This window comes from Bactrocera latifrons, unplaced genomic scaffold (genome assembly GCF_001853355.1).
Source record: "Bactrocera latifrons isolate USDA-ARS-PBARC rearing strain unplaced genomic scaffold, ASM185335v1 scaffold_287, whole genome shotgun sequence".
Lineage (NCBI taxonomy): Eukaryota > Metazoa > Arthropoda > Insecta > Diptera > Tephritidae > Bactrocera > Bactrocera latifrons.
Genome location: NW_017536485.1, coordinates 78,685 through 97,156, shown reverse-complemented (window position 1 = coordinate 97,156; position 18,472 = coordinate 78,685). Strand labels below are relative to the sequence as shown.

Genomic DNA, 18,472 nt, shown 5'->3' with positions numbered 1-18,472 from the left:
CAAATCGCACGATCTTGGAAGCCAGACGACAGTTCTAAGATGCGATGCCAAAAATGTCCTTGGAGGTTTCGTTGTATGTATGTTATGGTGGGATGTCCGTTTGGAGCCAAATGTGGTCTGCAACAGCTTCCTCCAAATCAGGCTCGAAAAGATTGTTAATCATGGTGCTATAGGGTTCCCGCTGACTGTAAAATAATGGCCGGAACAATGAGATGTATGACGAACATTGACATAGTTCAGCGAATTGGGAGACAGCGGCCAAATGTATGAAAACATGACAGCTCTAAAAGCAGCATAGGAAAAGGACGACATCCACTCCGCTGGAAAGGCCAGATGATGAAGGACCTAGCTGCACTTGGAATCTCCGGCTGGCGACAAACAGTAAAAAGGACACAAAGGCCTGTTAATACCAAAACCAGTCTCAAATTAATCTGTGAGCTGATCAGTAGTGGAAAAATAAGTTAATTTAATAACGAAACTCCATTCTAATATAAACTATCTTAGCAAGTTAACTGGCAACTTCTTGTCTTGACACATATATGGCGCTACTTGAATTAACTAGACCAAAACGAATTTGAAGAAAAAGAAAGCACTGTTTCCACAAGACAATGTAAAGTGCTCAAAATGCCGAAATTCCATGAATTGGGCTTCGATTTGCTTCCGCATCTAACGTATTCTTCAGTTCTGGCTTCTAGCGACTATTATCTGTTATCACATTGCAAAAGAATACCCGCTAGGAAGAAATTTTTGGCGAATGAGGAGGTAGAGCTGCCAGAACTGCGACCTATTTTGAAGCCAAGGATAAATCTTACTAGAAAAATGGTATTAAAAAGTTGAAGGGTCACTGTATTCGCTAAACATTATCCTAGGATGGAACTATGTTGAATAAAAAAAAAAGAATTTTCCAAAAAAAACAACAATGTTTAACTATGGTAGGCCGGGGACTTATCCATTGATCTTTTAAGATACGATTTTAGAAAATTTTAAAAATTCCTAACACTTCCCTAGAATAGAACAGCGTGTTTCTTCCACTCCTGCGAATACCTTTGAGGCTACCCTCTTATGTGTTTGCGAAGCAGCTAGAAGTATATCCAACGCGGCCTTCGATGGCATTTGCAATTAGGCCGAAAGGCGCAATTCAAAAGTGCGTGTGTAGACATGTCTACTTATAAGCAGTAACAGTTGTGCTTGCAGCCTTGCCACACTGTTGCACTGTCAATATGTAACATTGCCGCAAATGTAATTTGCATTTTGCACGTATAATGATGCTGCATGAATGTAGCTGTAGATTGCAGCTGCCCACATGCTTAATTGAATTGAACGCAGCCACACACAAACACAGGCACACAGTCAACACGCGTACATAATAGCGTTGCATAGAAAAGTATAGGCGTGTGTGTGTATGGCATGCAGCGCACCCGCGCGGCATCATCAAACCTCAATTAAGCAGCGCGACGAAATATTACGAATGCACTTTAATGCGCAGCAAATGAACTATTAACCGCGCGTGAATATGCACGCCGACCATGTGGCATGCCGCGCCGCACCACAAGGATAAAGCGCCACATTTTTTGCAGTAATAAATGAAAAAACGACTTTATATGCACGGTAATTTAATTAATTTCCAGCACCGTTTTTTTTCATCTTAAATATTTTGTTGATTTTGTCGGGCCTATTGTTTTGAATACAGATTTGGCTATGGATTTCAGACAGGTTGCGCGTTCGTTAGCGCCAGAGCCAGCGCCAGCTTTGCCACTCGTGGACTTTAATCAAAACAATTAAACCAGCGACCCGCATGAATCCGGGGCCGCCGGCGCAGCAACCGCGTGCCGCATGCGAAATGTGCCGTTTGGGATTTGTATGCAAGAGCGCACAACTGGGCGGCGAGCCGACGGCGGCGATGGCGCGCGTGTGTGCCGCTAAGCCTACTGGCGGTTTGTTTGGCGCGCGTTTGGCTTGGCTTGCCCTCAGCGCGGTTTGGCTTTAAATCCCCGTTTGGTTCGTTGCGCCATTTAAATGGTTAACTGAATGTTCTTTACGTTTTAATTACGCTGCCCAACTATTTTTACTACTCTCTCACTCTCTTATTTTTGTTTTATATATTTTTTTATTTGCTTTACTGCCGCGCGCCCGAAATTGGTGAGCGTTCACCTCTACTTTCCAATTTCAGTGGACTTTCATTTTACTGTATCGACATGCGCATACACACACATACTCATATCTATATAAATATACATATGTGCGCGCCTTTGCCAGTAAGTGGCGCTCAGTCAACAATAAAGGGATTTAATACATATTTAAGGATTTCACGCTCTATTTGCCGCAGTGTAAACAAGTTGCATGTTATGCAACTCATATGCTGCATGTGGCACATTACAATATATGCTTTGCGCAGTTACTGTTACATGTACCGTAAGCCTGCAGAAGATATTAATTCGCGGGTTTGTGTCAACCGTCGAGAGATTTTTTCATTTTCGAAACAAAAAAAGTTAATTAATGTGGTTGACCTTTATTTGCAACAAACGAAATGTTCGATAAATATTTCTATATATTAACAAAAAAAAACGTTAATTTTGCTTGCAACGAAGCAAGGATACTATCCATATACTTGCATAAAGCATCTTCCATACTAGAACTTGCACAATATTCGACCAAATGGGTCAAGTCTAGCACGCAGTAAAGAAGATATAGTATCCAATACTGAGAGTGTGCACAAAGACCATGGAGAGTCGATTCGGTGCCGTTCGTAGCAACTCGTACTGACGTATGGAACGACTTGGCATATTTTCCGTCGAGATCTTAAATTGAAAGCGTACAAAATAGAGCTTGTGCAAGAAATGAAGTCGCTCGGCTTTCCCAAGTGACGTCGCTTTGGGCTCTGAAAATGTTCCAAGAAGATCCGATATTTTCGAGACAAATATTTTTCCGCGATGACGCCCATTTCCGGCTCAATGGATATGTAAACATACAAAATTGCCGCATTTGGGACGAAGAGTAGCCTGAAGAGTTTCAATGGCAGTCATTTCATCCAGAAAACATAACGGTTTGGGGTGGTTTGTGGGCTTTTGGAATCATTGGTCCACATTTATTCAAAAATAATGCCGATGAGAACGTAACCGCTGATAGCGACCGTTATCAAGCCATGATAACTGACTCTTTGAAGCCTAAATTGAAGCTCGTGAATTTGGCGATATTTGGTTCCAACAAGATATAGTTGGTCAAAAATAGTTTTATTGAGAGAACACTTCGATGAAGAGATAGTTTCACGTTTTGTGTCGGTCGATTTGCTATACCATATTACACCGTTAGACTTTACCCTGTGAGAATATGTAAAGTCTAATGTCTATGTGTATCATCCTGTTCAGGCCTGGGAGTAAAATACCACTCGTGTCTTTCACCAGTTTTCAGCCGATATGCTCGATCGAATGATCGAAAATTGGACTCAAGAGATGAACCCTCCGAGATGTGGCCGCGGCCAAAATTTGAAAAGGATAATCTTCAAAAAATAAATGCCAAAGAATAATAATAAACATTCCCCATTAAATTTTAAGTTATAATTGTTTTTTCTTTAAAAATGTATGGAACATCGCAATGGATCATCCTTTAAAATTTCTACATGAAAATTTGTATTTCGTCAAAAATCTTTCCATACATAATAACTTGTACTGACATATATATATATTTTATAGTCTCCGACGTTACCTTCTTCTTCTTTTTTACCTCTTTCGGGATAGATCCGATTAATTTTTTTTTCAGATATTGCTTCGAAAAAATGAACAGGTAATCCTGACCTTGAGACTATTTGGGAACGAGCTTTAAACGCAGGTGGTTTGTGAACTTATTTAGTTAAGTACTTACGAAAATCGGGTTTGCAGTGGAATTGACGTATTTACCTGAAAGAATAAATGATAAATATTAGAAGATTGTGTATGTTATTGGTACCTATATTTTATATATTTTTGAGATCGAGTTGTTCCTATTTCTTTCAAAAATTGATCTACTTAGATATAAAACAATATCCTAGCTCAATATAATATAACGTTGTCAATATAAGGTTGCGGTATTTTTATTGAATTTTCAATTGTTCATAAAATTTTTTTTGATGATTCATGCCCAGGCTCTTGGCCGATGCTACGGCTGCTACTATGCCGGCCTCTGTCGACCAATTCAGCGATTTTATCGCTATTTTCGACGACAGGTCTTCCAGAACGTGGCGCATCTTCGACGACCTCTACACCAGAACGGAACCGTTGAAACCATATCGGGTTCATAAACTGCACAAATTTTAGTGGCGGCTTGAGATGCATTTTTGCCTTTATCGTAGTAGAACTGTAAAATATGCCGTATTTTCTCTTTATTTTGCTCCATGTTTGCGACGCTATAACTCACGAACCACTTAAAAGAAACGACAATCAATCAAAGACGTGTTAGCGCGTGAAATGAGCTTTCCAAAAAGGTTTGGCATGACCCGATGCGACGAATAAAACTAGAACTACGCGCTCTCAGCGCCAACTAGCGAAAATACCGCAAGACTTTTTTGACAACCTAATATAAACAAAAATTACTACGACTACATTCATAATTTTAAAAATCTTAATTTATTCTTAAAACTCTACATCGTCCCTTCAAAGTAATCCCACTTGATGTGACATTTGGCACAGATGTCATTGGCAGTTATACCAACCTAGAAAAAAAATGTTTCGACGAATGTGCTTTCGCGCGAAATTTAAATTAAAAAGTCTTACAATTTTTTGCCCATAATTGTCTATTCGTTATTTTAAAAAATACGAGTCAACGAAAAATCGAAACGACAGTGGAGCAATTGTTTTCTCAGTCTATTTATAGGCATGTACTTTTGTATATACTACAAATATATAAACTATATAATAATTTTAATACTTTGAAATAAATGATATCATCTCACATAGCTCATTGCATTCGCACATATGTTTACAGTTATGCACACTACATCGAAAGTGCTTTTAATTACATACTTTGGCACTTATCACAGCACTTATACATACGCCGCTTAGTGGCTTTGAACCCTGCGAAAGTCAGCGATCGTTTTATGACAAAAGCTTGTCTGAGCAAATGCCAAGCCGAGGCTTATCTTTGAAACGACGGAGATGATATAAATGTCAGTAATCAGAAATAAATGTGGCATTCTGGTATTTAAAAATGAATAATTACATTTATTTAAAAATAAATAATTACATTACATTTATTTTTAATGCAAAATCTATATTAAATGGTTGAATTGGCGAATTGGCGAATCAGATGCTTATGATGTAATTTGTATGCTAAAAATGTCTATTGAAAATTGTGTACTTGGCAATATAAATTACTTGTGATTACTTGTGTTTGGTGTTAATTGATTAATTCTACTTCCTTTTATAAAAAAGGTATCAATTATGAAATTAATTACACACAGTTTTCTGCCATTAAAAAGTAAGCATACTTAAATTATAATAAAGTAATGAATCGTTTTTTGTTTTTTTATATATATCTTTTGATTACTTTTTCAATTCTGTGTCGCAACAGATTGAATTTCTTGAAAAACAATTGCATTTAAGACTAGTTTAGATTACTAATAATCAGGTAATTGCAAAAGTTATGATTACTGTTTGCTTTTTAAATACGCTTAATTACTTTTTCAAATTCACTGTTGAAACATAATGAATTTATGGAGAAATAATTGCATTTAAGATTAGTTTAGATTACTATTAAACGTGTAATTGAAAAAATAATGATTACTATTTGATTTTGTAATTACGAGTCATTACTTTTTTAATTCACTGTTGAAAAATATTGAATTTCTTGAAAAATAAATGCTTTTTAGACAACTTTGGAGTCCTGTTAATCCAATAATTGGAAAAATAATGATTACTGTTAATTTTTTTAATCACACTTGTTTACTTTTTCAACTTACTGCTGAATGATATTGAATTTCTTGGAAAGTAATTGATAATTATAGCAATTTAGATTACTATTAATTACGTAATTGAAAGAATAATGATTACTGATTTTGAATTATGGATGATCACATTTTTAAAACAATGTTGAAATATATTAAGTTTTTTGAAAAAATAATGGTATTTAAGATTACTTTAAATTACTATTGATCTTATAAATGTTTTATAATTACTGCATTACGCATAATTACTTTTATAATAATAACTTATATTTCTAGCAGTGTAATTGTATTAAATTTTAGACTGCTTTTAATTTTTTATAAGTAGTAAACTACTGGTTAGACTTTCGAATTACTTTTGATTACGTTTATAGAAACCAGCTATTTTTAGATTACTACAATTTAAATAACTCTGACTTTTTTCTTTTAATTTAGTTTACTACTAATGTTAACTTTTATATTTTGCATTAATGTTTGGTTACTCTTATAATTATCAATTATATTATATTTTCATTTCGCTGAAAAAACAAATTCAATATTTTGGAAAGTAATCGCATTACATTTTAAATGCTATTGATTACTCTTTGATTATTTCGAGTGGTCATCGATAATTAAGCGGTAAAAATAATGGTATTCATTATTATAAGCAATCATTATTTTGATTAATTAATCATCACTTTCTTGATCCCACGAAATTAAGCACATTGATTAGTATTGTAGTGTATTTGTATTCTTTTATGTATAGGGGACTTATTGACTTTGCATTCAGTTTGCGTGAAATGTGTGCTGCACGCCACTGCAACCACAGTTGCCACCACCGTCATCACCACAACAAAGCCGTTCGATTTACAATTAACGCATATCTCCAGCTAAATGAAAAATACCAATGGTTTTATAGATTTTTTTCGACTTTCTTTTTTAATTCTACTGTTTTTGGATTCGACTGTCGCTCTCGCGTCCCTGGACTTGTTTGCTTGCACTGTGTGGCACGTTTGTTTGCCGCCTGTTGTATCCACCGGTGCTGAAATCAAATAATCCACCAAAGGCAAATATTCAAAATCCTACACACACACGCAATCTCATATGGAATGCGAGTGGGTGTATGTAATGCAGATAGTAACTAAAATGCCTCTGTTTGCCTGCACATGTGTTCGACAGCTACGTGCCGCCACAAAGAGCTTTGCTGTACGACACACCATTTTTTTTACTGTTTCCATGCTCGTTTGTTTTTGTGTAGAGGCCCTTTGATACACACATATTCCACTGTACACTACCAATATTTACAATTTTACAAATTCCACTTCTAACTGTTTAGTAAATCCAATAGTTTCCTGAAATCGTTTTCGAAAGCAGCTTTTAGAGGGAAGCACATATTCAAAAGTTGCTTTTATTACTTTAATTTTTATATTTCTATATTTCTATATATATATATATATATATTTTTTTTTGTGTATTTCTCCTTATATGTGCCGTGTTCTTTTTAGTGGTATATACAATTTGTATTCTATTTTGCCTTAGGCACGAATAATGCCACAATTCATCGAAATAGAAACATATTTTTTTTTAACAAATTTTTAAGGAATTTTCATATAAGGCAAACCAACACAACTGATATTTTGCATTTGCGTTTCTGAATTTTATTGTTATTTTTATACTTCTGGCAAAATAATCAAGTTCATATGCAGATATAAAATATGTATGTACGTAAATAAATAGAAAAACAAACAAGTTAATGGCAAATACGCATTAGTTTTTGTTTGCAGTTACTATTTGATAAGCATGTGCAAATTGTTAGAAAAAAGGTCAAAAAATAATGGAGTAAGTAGTAGGGGAGATATTTCAGCCCCATTTTTTAGACAAATGATATGAACTGCTGATAATGCTTTTTTTTATTCAATTGATTGAGTTAGTAATTGAAATTAGGTGGCAAGTCTCCTCAAAAATATTCAACTTTGATATTTCCTAAGACATTCTCAAAAAAACTTTTTCTTAATGCGTAATTTTCACAATATTTTTTTTTTTTTTCAAGTTTAAAATTTGAAATAGGTATCAACGTTTTTCAAAATCAATTTCAACATAATTTTTTTTCGAAAGTCATTAAATTGTCACAAGACTGTTTTTTTTTTACAAATGAATTGAGTTAAAAATTCAAATCGAGTAACCACTCTCTTTAATAAAACATATGTATGTGCTGTAATATGCCCCAAAGCTACCTTAAAACACTGTACAACTAATTTATTGTTTCACAAATGCAATAGTTTTTTTTTTTACAAAATTGAGACAACTAAAATTTAAGTCATGTGGTAACATTCCTTAAAATTTGATACCTTCTAATGAGTATTTAGTTTTTGAACACGCTTGTTGACTGAAAATTTTAATCAGGTGGCAATTCTGTTCTGCTTCTTAGCTTACAATTGTTAATAAAGTGGCAAACCTATTTAAAAGTACGTGTTAACTTTTTCAAACTATTTTACAATATCCACATTGCCATAGTTAGTTCTTCTAGGATTGCTACACTGTTTGAAAATATTTTATTTCTAATAAGTATTTTGTTTTTAGCATGTTTGTTGACTTCAATTTTAAATTAGGTGGCAACCCTGTTTAAAAATATTTAAATATTGCTTACTTTGTTAGCTATATTGCTATAATTCTATGTTCTTATACAATTTGACTCACTACATATTTCAAAAACTTTAATTAGTTGGCAACCTTGGTATAAAATATTTTTTAACTTTTCTACTTTGTTATCCATATTGCTATTGCCCGTTGTTCTTATACAATTTATTTCGCTAAATAGTAAAAAAAAAACAAATAGGTGGCAACTTTGTTATCCACATTTCTATAGCTCGTTGTTCCTATACAATTTATTTTACAAAATACTTCAAATTGGTGGCAACACTGACAAAAATATTATAAATTTGAAGCTTCTCTAAGTCTCCTAATTTTTATACTTCAGCTCTACTGCTTCTAATCAACAATTTTTAAAAAATTCTAATAGCTTCATCTCGGTTTTCAACCATCCAAGTATTAATACAACTCTCCTATATACCAGTTTCAATATTATGTAATCTCCAGTCCGTAAGAGTAGTGAAAGTATTGACTTAAATCAATGAACTTAAACACGAAAATCCAAAAAAGAAGAAAAACCACTTTCAAATTGCATTACCTGAACTTTCTTCTAAATTTCTTCAAAAAATAAAGAGAAATTTTAAACTCTGCCAATGACACAAAAAACCAATCAATGCTAGCCAAGGATTAAAATAGACAAAAATCCAATATTTTCCAATGAAATGCGTCGAACAATTAAGGCTTGTTGATACACTAACCCAAGCAAAAAAGGAAAGAAGAAAACCAATACAATGGAAACAAAAATAGAATGAAATAGAAACAAGAGTAAAACAAAACTGAAAAACAAAAGAGTAAAACCAGCTGGCAACCCATTTCGTGTCAACGCCAACATTGCATTTCGTTGCCTCAACATTTTGCAATCAGAAAATTCAATTTATTTCTCATATTTCATGCACGCCAACATATTGCACCGTATTGCGGTAATGTGGGTGCCGATGCTGTGGCAGCTGTGTGCAACTTGCAACATGCGACAATATGCCGCACGAACCGCAAATGCAGCAGAGGGAGCGCAGTTAACAGCCGGTTTTCTACAATTTTATTATTGTTTTCAACTTTCGCTACACTTTTTACGCTCTTCCACCGTTGCTGCTGTTACAAGAGGGGCAACATAGTGTTGCACAACTTTACCTTTTGACGTTTTTGTACGCGTTGGCGTAGTTATTGAATTTCAGACGTAACCTAGACAAGAAGCAGGCAGCACGCAGGGAAAAGCGCAAGGAAGGAGCAAAAGGCTAATGGTACTGTGGCAGTACAACCAAGTTGCCACAAAGCGATGGCAAGCTAACAAGAAACTGACTAAAGTGAGCAAAAAACGATGATTAAAGACGATAAGTCAAAGCGCAACAACTGTGTCGGCGCGTGGACCGCAAAATGGAAAATCTATGATAACAAAAGCAGTTTAGGAAACTAGTTTGCGGTTAAACAAAGGCAAACTGATACGCGCGGCAACGAGCCGAATGCGCGCGAAGTGCAATCAGCGCAAGGCCAGCGGTCAGTCAGCGGCTGTAATTTGCGCGTTGAAAGCAATTTTTCTTTGCCGTGCGCGCCATTTCGGGCGCTATCAAATTGGCCAGCGAGAGTGTAGCGAGAAAAAGTTGCACATAGCGCCGTTGCCGTTGCCGTTGCCGTTACTTTAACATGCCACAAAGTGCTAAAATATGCGCATTTCACCAACTGACAGCGCGCAGGTAAGCATGAGTCGCCCAAAAGCAGCCGCCAACAGCTGCTGATTTTTATATTTATGTGCTGGCAGTTTGGCGCAGCGTAAAGTGCACAAAAAAATAATAAATCGCTAAAGATAACAAAAGGCAGGTGAAATAACAGTAAGCGCCACTGTGGTAAGTGCAACCGGAGCGGCGCGCCGGCAACGGAAGTACGCGCGCAAGGGTAGCGTTCACGCCAACATGTCGAAATAAATTAAAAAGTTTTTACTTCTGTCATACGCACCCACTTCCCATGCCGGTGTGGAGAAATTGCGCGCCGCAGCATTTAATTAAGAAATGAACGAATGCACAAATGGATCGCGACGTTTTATTTTTAATATTATATTTTGCACTTCTCAGTATTATTGGCAATTTATGGGCTGCTCAAGGTAGAGCGCGCGTACCTCTACGGCGTATACGCAACCGCCACGTGTGGCAATGTGGCAGCAGTCACAACTGCAATCGCCACCTACACACATATATATGAGATGGCGCGCGCAAATTGTTGCTGCACTTTATTTACAATGCGCAAAGTTTTGCGCGAATCAAGAATATTTTCACTTTTGCCGAAAATCAAATTTACGAACTTTTCCCTGCCGCCGCGCCCGCCTCAAAACCGCGCCACTTAACAACTCTGCAAAGCGTTGGCGCACGGAACGTGCTGTAGCGTAAATGCATTTGTTGTTTCTGTGCGCGCTGAATATAATTGTTGATGTGGAAATATTTGCGTTCAATTGCAGCGCGGAGGGGGCAGCGCGTGAGCATGGAAGGGTGCGAAATGCTTTGAATTTTAGCAGTTTGGCAAGCACTTTTGCACAAAAAGCAAAGTTTCATTCGATTTCGGCACTTTGCGCGCTTATAATTTTGCTCCGCGCATTGTGCATTGTTATTGTTTTTGCCGCTGCCATTATTCTTTTTTGTTTTGCTCATCACGTTTTTGCGCGCGAAATTCAATCAGCCAGCCATTTGCTGAGTGCTTTCGCGAATATTCAAACTGATTTGTTTTCGAATGCAGCGCTTCGGGAGGAATGCGGCGAACAGTTAATTTCTTTGGGTTTCGGAATATTTGCAGTTTAGGGGAGAAATTAAACCAAATTGTATTGGCAGAATACCAGCATAGTGGCGAAAAATAGCTACAACTTCCAACAAAGTGAAAGCGCTGTTGAGTGAAAAAAAGAATAATGTACAGGGTGACTCATGTGTTGAATTTCAGTATAGTTTTACCAAATTATAAACCAATAATACCAAAGAGGTAAAAAAATTTAATTGAATTGTGCGCAGAGAAACGTCATTTCATCTAAAAAGAGCTCGATGAAAATACTTCAAGCACTGGCTCCGGAACTTCACCAATTCTGTTTTGCCGACCAATTTGAAGGGAATCGTTCTGATGACAGTCGGGTCTAAGCTATGGAAACGGACACGATTATCCGTCCAAGTACTGTCAACTCGTCACCATTCCTGGAAATTACTGCTGGATTTTTTTCAGTCGATACAACAACAATATAAGAAACCCTGGGTTAAGAAAATCATGAAAAATTATCTTTTATTTCGAGGTGGCATACATAATTCTATAATACCACTCGATCAAAATTGGCTCGTACTACTCCATTCAAACTACCAACCGACTCAATACAAGGCTTTAAGATTGTAAAGTCCTTTTAGTCATCAAAAGGGCGTCTCTTAGCCGAGGCCGTTGTTTCCTTTACATTGTGGGCATTTTTTACGTGGCGGATCTCAAACCCACAACCATTGGAAGGACCCCAAAAGATACTTGGTCTAAGACCGGAAGTCGTGAGCTACTTGAGCCATATGTGAACAGCATCGAAACAAAAGATAAAGCAATAGTGCTTGAAATTCACCATGTCGACATCAAATATATAGCAGAGGCTCTAAACAACCCTCATGGATCGACTCGAATTGTTTGGTTAATGTTTTGGGTGCTGGCAAGCATTTTTTCCAAAATCGACGTCGAGTAGAGGTAAAAAAATATGCTTTACAACACAGCTGAGCAGCATCCCACGCATCCTTATTGGTGACGAGATTCACTGAAAACAATGAAGATTATCCCAGTCGTAGCTTATAAAAAGGGTGACAAATTGGATTGTAAGTTCACATGCTTGTATCGACTCAAAGGGAGCCTATTTGATTAGATTTATTTTAAAATACGTGAAAAATTTATCTTTTTTTTCTTAACCCCATAATAGTTCGCAGATATTCATACCAGCTTTAAACAAAAAGATTAAGTAGGCGAATTAGCTTCACGGCATGGAAATTGTCGCTGGAGAAATTGCTTTGACGTTGCGCTTTCATCACTGGGGGAGGTAACGATAGTGAGGCCACAGAGTGTGTTGAAACTCGCGTCAAGCACAGGCTTTTAAAGGATGACTACTTCTGCTCATGGACGTAGTAAATGAACTCTATCTGGTATAGCAAAGGACCAAGAATAACTTAATTTGAACTTAACTTGAACTTAACTTGAACTTTCATCTTGAACAGTAGAAACAATGAAAATCTCAAGGGAGGATACCTCTAGTACAGTCAAAAACGGCAATTTTTTTAGGGAAGAATAAAAACACATCACATTCGATTTTTTGCATTTATTAATGCTATATAAAGAGGTATTATTGAACTACAAAATAAAAATTATTTTATGTCAAAAAAATAACAAAATGGCAGAAATATCAACGATCCCGTTGATTAACATTTTTTGCTGCCGTCAACTTCCTGGCTAGGCTTCTTATCCGAAACGAAAAAAGTATTTTTTTTTTTTAATCTTGAAGCTTTTATCAAGTGCATAGCAAAAGGGTTTTAAGAATTTCGAAAAATCGAGGATGGCATTTTTACCTATGTTTTTCGAGATCGAAATACCTAAACAACTGTCAAAATGTCATTTTTCTCGAAAAGTGCTCTACCACGCACTTGAGTATAACATTGTCTATAAAAGCGTATTTTACGAGTTCAAGTAAATCGATTAAACAATTCGCTCGCAATTTTGACGGCCGGATGAAAAGTTCTCCAATGGTATATGTAGATCGCAGCAAGAAGTGCAATGGTTTCAGTGCCTACTTCTTCTAAAATATTAGGAGTAAGACAATGAGACTTTGGATAGTTTTTCAATTGATTGAGCGAAAAAAATGTGGAATTTTTTGGAAAATTCGAAAGGTATCTCCCCCCTTAAGTCTACTAAAATTTCTAACTTTAATGCTATCCGCTAATTTTGTATGAAATTAATAAAATTTATGACTTATTCTTCAAATAAATGCAAGCACATATTGTTAAAAATATTTAGCAACAAACAATAAAAATAAAGAGCCCAAATTAACACATCGGATATAAGAATACTTGTGCTTTTTTATTGCGTATCAGTTTTCGGTGTTAAATTAGCAATTTCGGCACTGCGCTATTTATTTTTAGACTTTTTTTTATTTGTGTTTGCTGCGTTGGTGAATTTTCAATTGAATGTTTTTGCACATTTATATATATTTACTTAATGTTTTCCTTGTGTTCGAGGTTGCAGCAAGCCACAAAAATCAATAAACCAACGAACAGAACATATTGGCAAATTTGTGGTTAACTTTTTTAGACATTAGTGTTGTTATTGTTTTTTTTTTTCTATTTTGAGCATGGAATTTCAATCGTTTTAAACAGTTTGCTGCTTTCATTTGCACCATTTAAAATGCTGAAGAAAAAATATTTAAACGCGGCTTTCATATTTGCTTTTCTAGAAATAACAGTATTTGCTTTGTGCTGCCCGGAATCTGTTGCAAGTTAATGCTGCCGATAGCGTGTATTTACATTACATTTTCTTTTTATGCAGTGAACTGGAATGTGTAAATACTCTGAAAGCATAGTAAATGGCTAATAATTTTTTATTCACTCGTTTAATGGCGAAATTGCTGAATCAAAATATATTTGATTTTTTGTCTTTTGGAAATTTTTTTAGACATTAATATTAAATAGCTTTATTTAAAAATCTATTGAGTCTTTATGTGGAGAGCTCTAGAATAGAATACATTTGCAAAGAAACTCAACAGGTTCACAGGGTGGCGCCCATCAGCATGTGTGGTGCACTAAGGTCCACTCCAACTATCGCACTTAACGCCATATTGCACACATTGCCTGTAGGCATTGTGGGAAGGTGTATGGCTGCGAAAGTTGCTATCAGACACAGAAAGTCTGGGTTCCTAACAGGACACGTGTCTGAATGCTCAGAAATCCTCACACAATATGATTTCATAACGGATCACTTGGATCATGGAGTCGCCAAATCGAACTCTGGCGGCTCTTACTCTGCCCACATACCAACGAGGTAGTTGTGGGGGACGAAGCAGTTGGAGGAGAGAAACAGAGAGCCTCTTTACGAATGGATTAATGCTTGGAAGGAAGGTCGGTGGAAGGGTAACTGTTAGAAGATTTGTATCAACTGCAGCTTCAGAGTTTTTGACTATCCACAAGCAGAGGTTGCAGCTATTAAGGTAGCAGTAGCCGCCTTCTGAGAAGTCACCATCTACTCAGATATAGGAGTGGTGATATTAGCCTTGAACTTCTTAACAGGGTTCAAGACGAGTCAAGGAGTTCCTAACCTCGCTATCAGTAGCATCGAGTGTCTTTATGATAAAACTGGTAAGGGTGCTACACCGCAATCAAAAACAATTTTAAAGCTGCTGAGCTAGCCAGGAAGGGCACCTAGAACCGCTTGGGTACAATTGAAGCGGGTCGGTGCTCCCGTATCTTCTTGTGTTCTATTACTAGGTAGGTGGGTTTCGCGGTGTTTAAGGAGTTCTTCTTCTCTATGGCTTCACGAAGGACTACATATAGTAGTCCACGTGCGAACCGGAAAAATGTGTTATTATAAAGTCACACTATCTATTATTTATTTGTTCAGTATATTAATTAACAGCAAAATTTTTTTCCGGGTCCGTTTTGTCAAAATAATTCGGGGAAGTTGAAAGAGTTACAGCTGTTCAAACATGACTGAAAATAATGAAGAAATTCGCTAAATTTTGTATAAAAAAGGGAAGAATACCACGCAAGTCATCAATGAAACTCATGAAGTTTACGGAGACGATTCTCCATCAGTTCGTGTAGCACAACAATGTTCTGGAAATTTCGATGTGGAAGGCGAACCTCGCTCTGGTCGACCTATCGTTGAAATAGTCGATTAAAATATGAAAAAGATTGACCAGGACCGTCACAGAAGCAGCCATAACATCGCTAAGGAACTTTCCATTCATTATCAAAGGATTTTGAACCATTTAAAAAAGGTTCGAGACAAAAAGATGCTCGATTTTTTTGGTACCAAATGAATTGTCTGTGAAAAATTTAATAAACCGAATTAACATCTGCGATTCTTTGCTGGAAGCAGGAGACGAAAAGTGGATCAAACGCGACAATAATGTGTGGTGATGCTTAACAAACGGTCGCATAGCCAGAATTGACGCCTCGAAAGGTTTGGTGGGATTAGAAATCAATCATCTACCAATACCTGCTCGAGCCTGATCGAACAATTGATTCTACATTTTACTGATGAGATCGATGGCAAAAAGTGGTCGACCAAAATGGTACATATTTGTAGATTGATTAGAAATACGAAAAGACTTTTTCGACTACCCTAAATACAATTTTTCATAATTTTCATATATCAAAAGTGACCATTTTATTGAACGCCATTAGCAATCGGATTGCAAACTACGCCTTTAACATTAATACGAGTTTAGCTCGCATAAAGTAGACCACAATTTGTAACTGTAAATAAGTGTTTAGCGAAGTCATGCACCTAAGGGTCAGTGACAGTAACCTTTTTTTTTGCTAACATCCTTTTTTTTTAATCATAATAATTTTTACCATAAAAATATTAAATATAGTAAATTATTTCATTCTCTTTTACTCTATTTAGTTAATAAAAATATTTAAATTTACAAAAATCAACTATGGACTCTACTCAAATTTCGACGACATTGCGTTGATTCCCGACGGGTCAATGAAATCATTAACGCAGAACAAAAGCGACTGCAGCCGACATTGAAACCAGCAACAACAGCAACAAAACACAAATACATACGTGAGCAAACGTGAAAGAACGCAGCGTGATGGAACCAGTACTCTCAAGTGAGCAATAACATAAATGCCGCACAAAAACTAGCCAACAACAATATGAGGCTGTCAATGTTAATGAAAACTGCAGCGAAAACAATAAAAATATGGCGAAAAAACTTTAACAAAAAATTAAATTATACAATAAACAAAAAGGTATTAAAATATTTAAGGCATTTAAGCGACGCGGAGCGAAATCGGCAGTAAAAACGCGTAGCGGCTGTGTGCATTTTGCGGCATGCAACATGTATGAACAAATACAAAGTTTATGAGTGGACGAATTTACCGCCTTTTTTTAACTGAATATGCAGCACTTTTATGCATTCGTTCTCGTTGCCGGCGTTGCCATTTATTTATTGAACGTTAGTTGCTATGAAATGTTGTGAATTCTCGTGAGTAATTGTTTTTTGATTGTTGCATGGTGGCTTGTGAATATGCAAACATTTAAAGCATTATTTATATATACAACAAATACATATTTATCCGCGATATTTACTTATTCATGAATTGCAGATGCACTCCGGTAAAATACTTCAAACTATTTGCTGCTGCTCAACGGTAGCCCGCGTTGCCAACTGCGCTTATTTATTTACACATTATTATTCTTCGCTGTGGTTGTTGTGTTGTTGTCACTGGGAATGTAATCCATTGCAATGGTTGAGTGCCAATGAAATATTCTGTTGTAATTGATTTTTTTTTAATTGCTTCATTCATGCAACAATTTTTGCTGCCAAACTTGCATAACTGCTTTTTTGTTTATATACGTCATTGTGGCAAATTTTGCGAAAAGATCTTCGCCCATATCCTTACCAGATCAAATTGATGTAAGAACTGAAGTCGCTTGACCACCAGAATCGTCTCTGATCATGAATTGGGCAACATTAAAAATGATCCGGATTTTCATCGAAAAATCATCTTCAGCGATGAGGCTCATTTCTGGCTGAATGGCTTCGTCAATAAGCAAAAAATGCGTTATTGGTCAGACAGCAATCCACACGTACTCCATGAGTCACCATTGCGTCCTAAAAAAATTACGGACTGGTGCAGTTTATTGATGATCAAGATCGGCACGTTACTGTGAATGGCAATCGCTACCGCTCAATGATAACCGAATATGTTTGGCCCGAATTGGATGATATGGACTTGAACAATATGTGGTTACAACAAGACGGCGCCACAAGCCACACGGCGAATGTTACAATCGACTTATTGGAAACTAAGTTCGGTGCACGTGTCATCTCATGAAATGGTGATGTGAATTGGCCGCGGTCATGCGATTTGACGCCGCTAGACTATTTTCAAGTCTATGGTTTATGCCAACAAGTCATGCAACCGATTATTCAAGTTTTTAAATTTTGCCTTGAACATCGCTGACTCGAAACTGGTTACTATTTTTCTGATTTTTCAACCAGTTTTCCCGAGACTTTAATGCGGTATATGCCCGTACCTTTTTCTTCTACCTGCTCAATGCTCAAAAATCAGCTGTAGAAATGGAAATAATCATGTAACGCAGCAAAGGCTTTGATGGCTATCAAACTACGATCATGTTGTTAATACAACTAAGAACACCACAGGTGTAGAAGCACGCTTGTGGAGCTGCGAAATTACATTGGAAAAGAAAATATACATTAAATGTTACTTACTGCTGGTCACGAGCTTGGGTAGGCTGTATAAAATCGACATGCAAGCTTACTTATAAATGGTTTCTAGAGATTTCTAGAGGGTTAATTCTTAAAATACGTTACGCTATTGGTCTACAGATGCCGCCTTTTAAGGTTTGAATATTGGATACTGCGTTGGTAGCGCAGTCTATCGGATCCAATGTAAAACATTCCAAATTACCAACTAATTAAAAATGAAAAATTAGTTTCAAACAACATTTGCCAGTGGATCAAATTATGAATCTAAACCATTCTTGAATCTCGTTGAACACACAAAAAAAATTTCATTAAAATCGCCCCAGCCGTTTAGGAGGAGTTCATTTACAAACGCACGGTCAGAAGATTTTTATATACAAAGATATGACGCCTTTTATGTTAACTTAAAATATTGAATTTATCAGAGCAAAGATTCTAAAAATTAATTTACCACATGAAAAAAATTACACTAATTAAATTTTTTAAATTGTATTAATCTT

The 18,472-nt window shown here is 36.2% G+C and overlaps 1 protein-coding gene across 1 annotated transcript in view; it reads right to left on the bottom strand.

Annotated features, from left to right (window-relative positions):
- LOC108970156 overlaps window positions 1–18,472 on the bottom strand; it is a 245,029-nt gene that overhangs the window by 172,425 nt on the left and 54,132 nt on the right. The gene's annotated exons all lie outside the window — the stretch shown is intronic.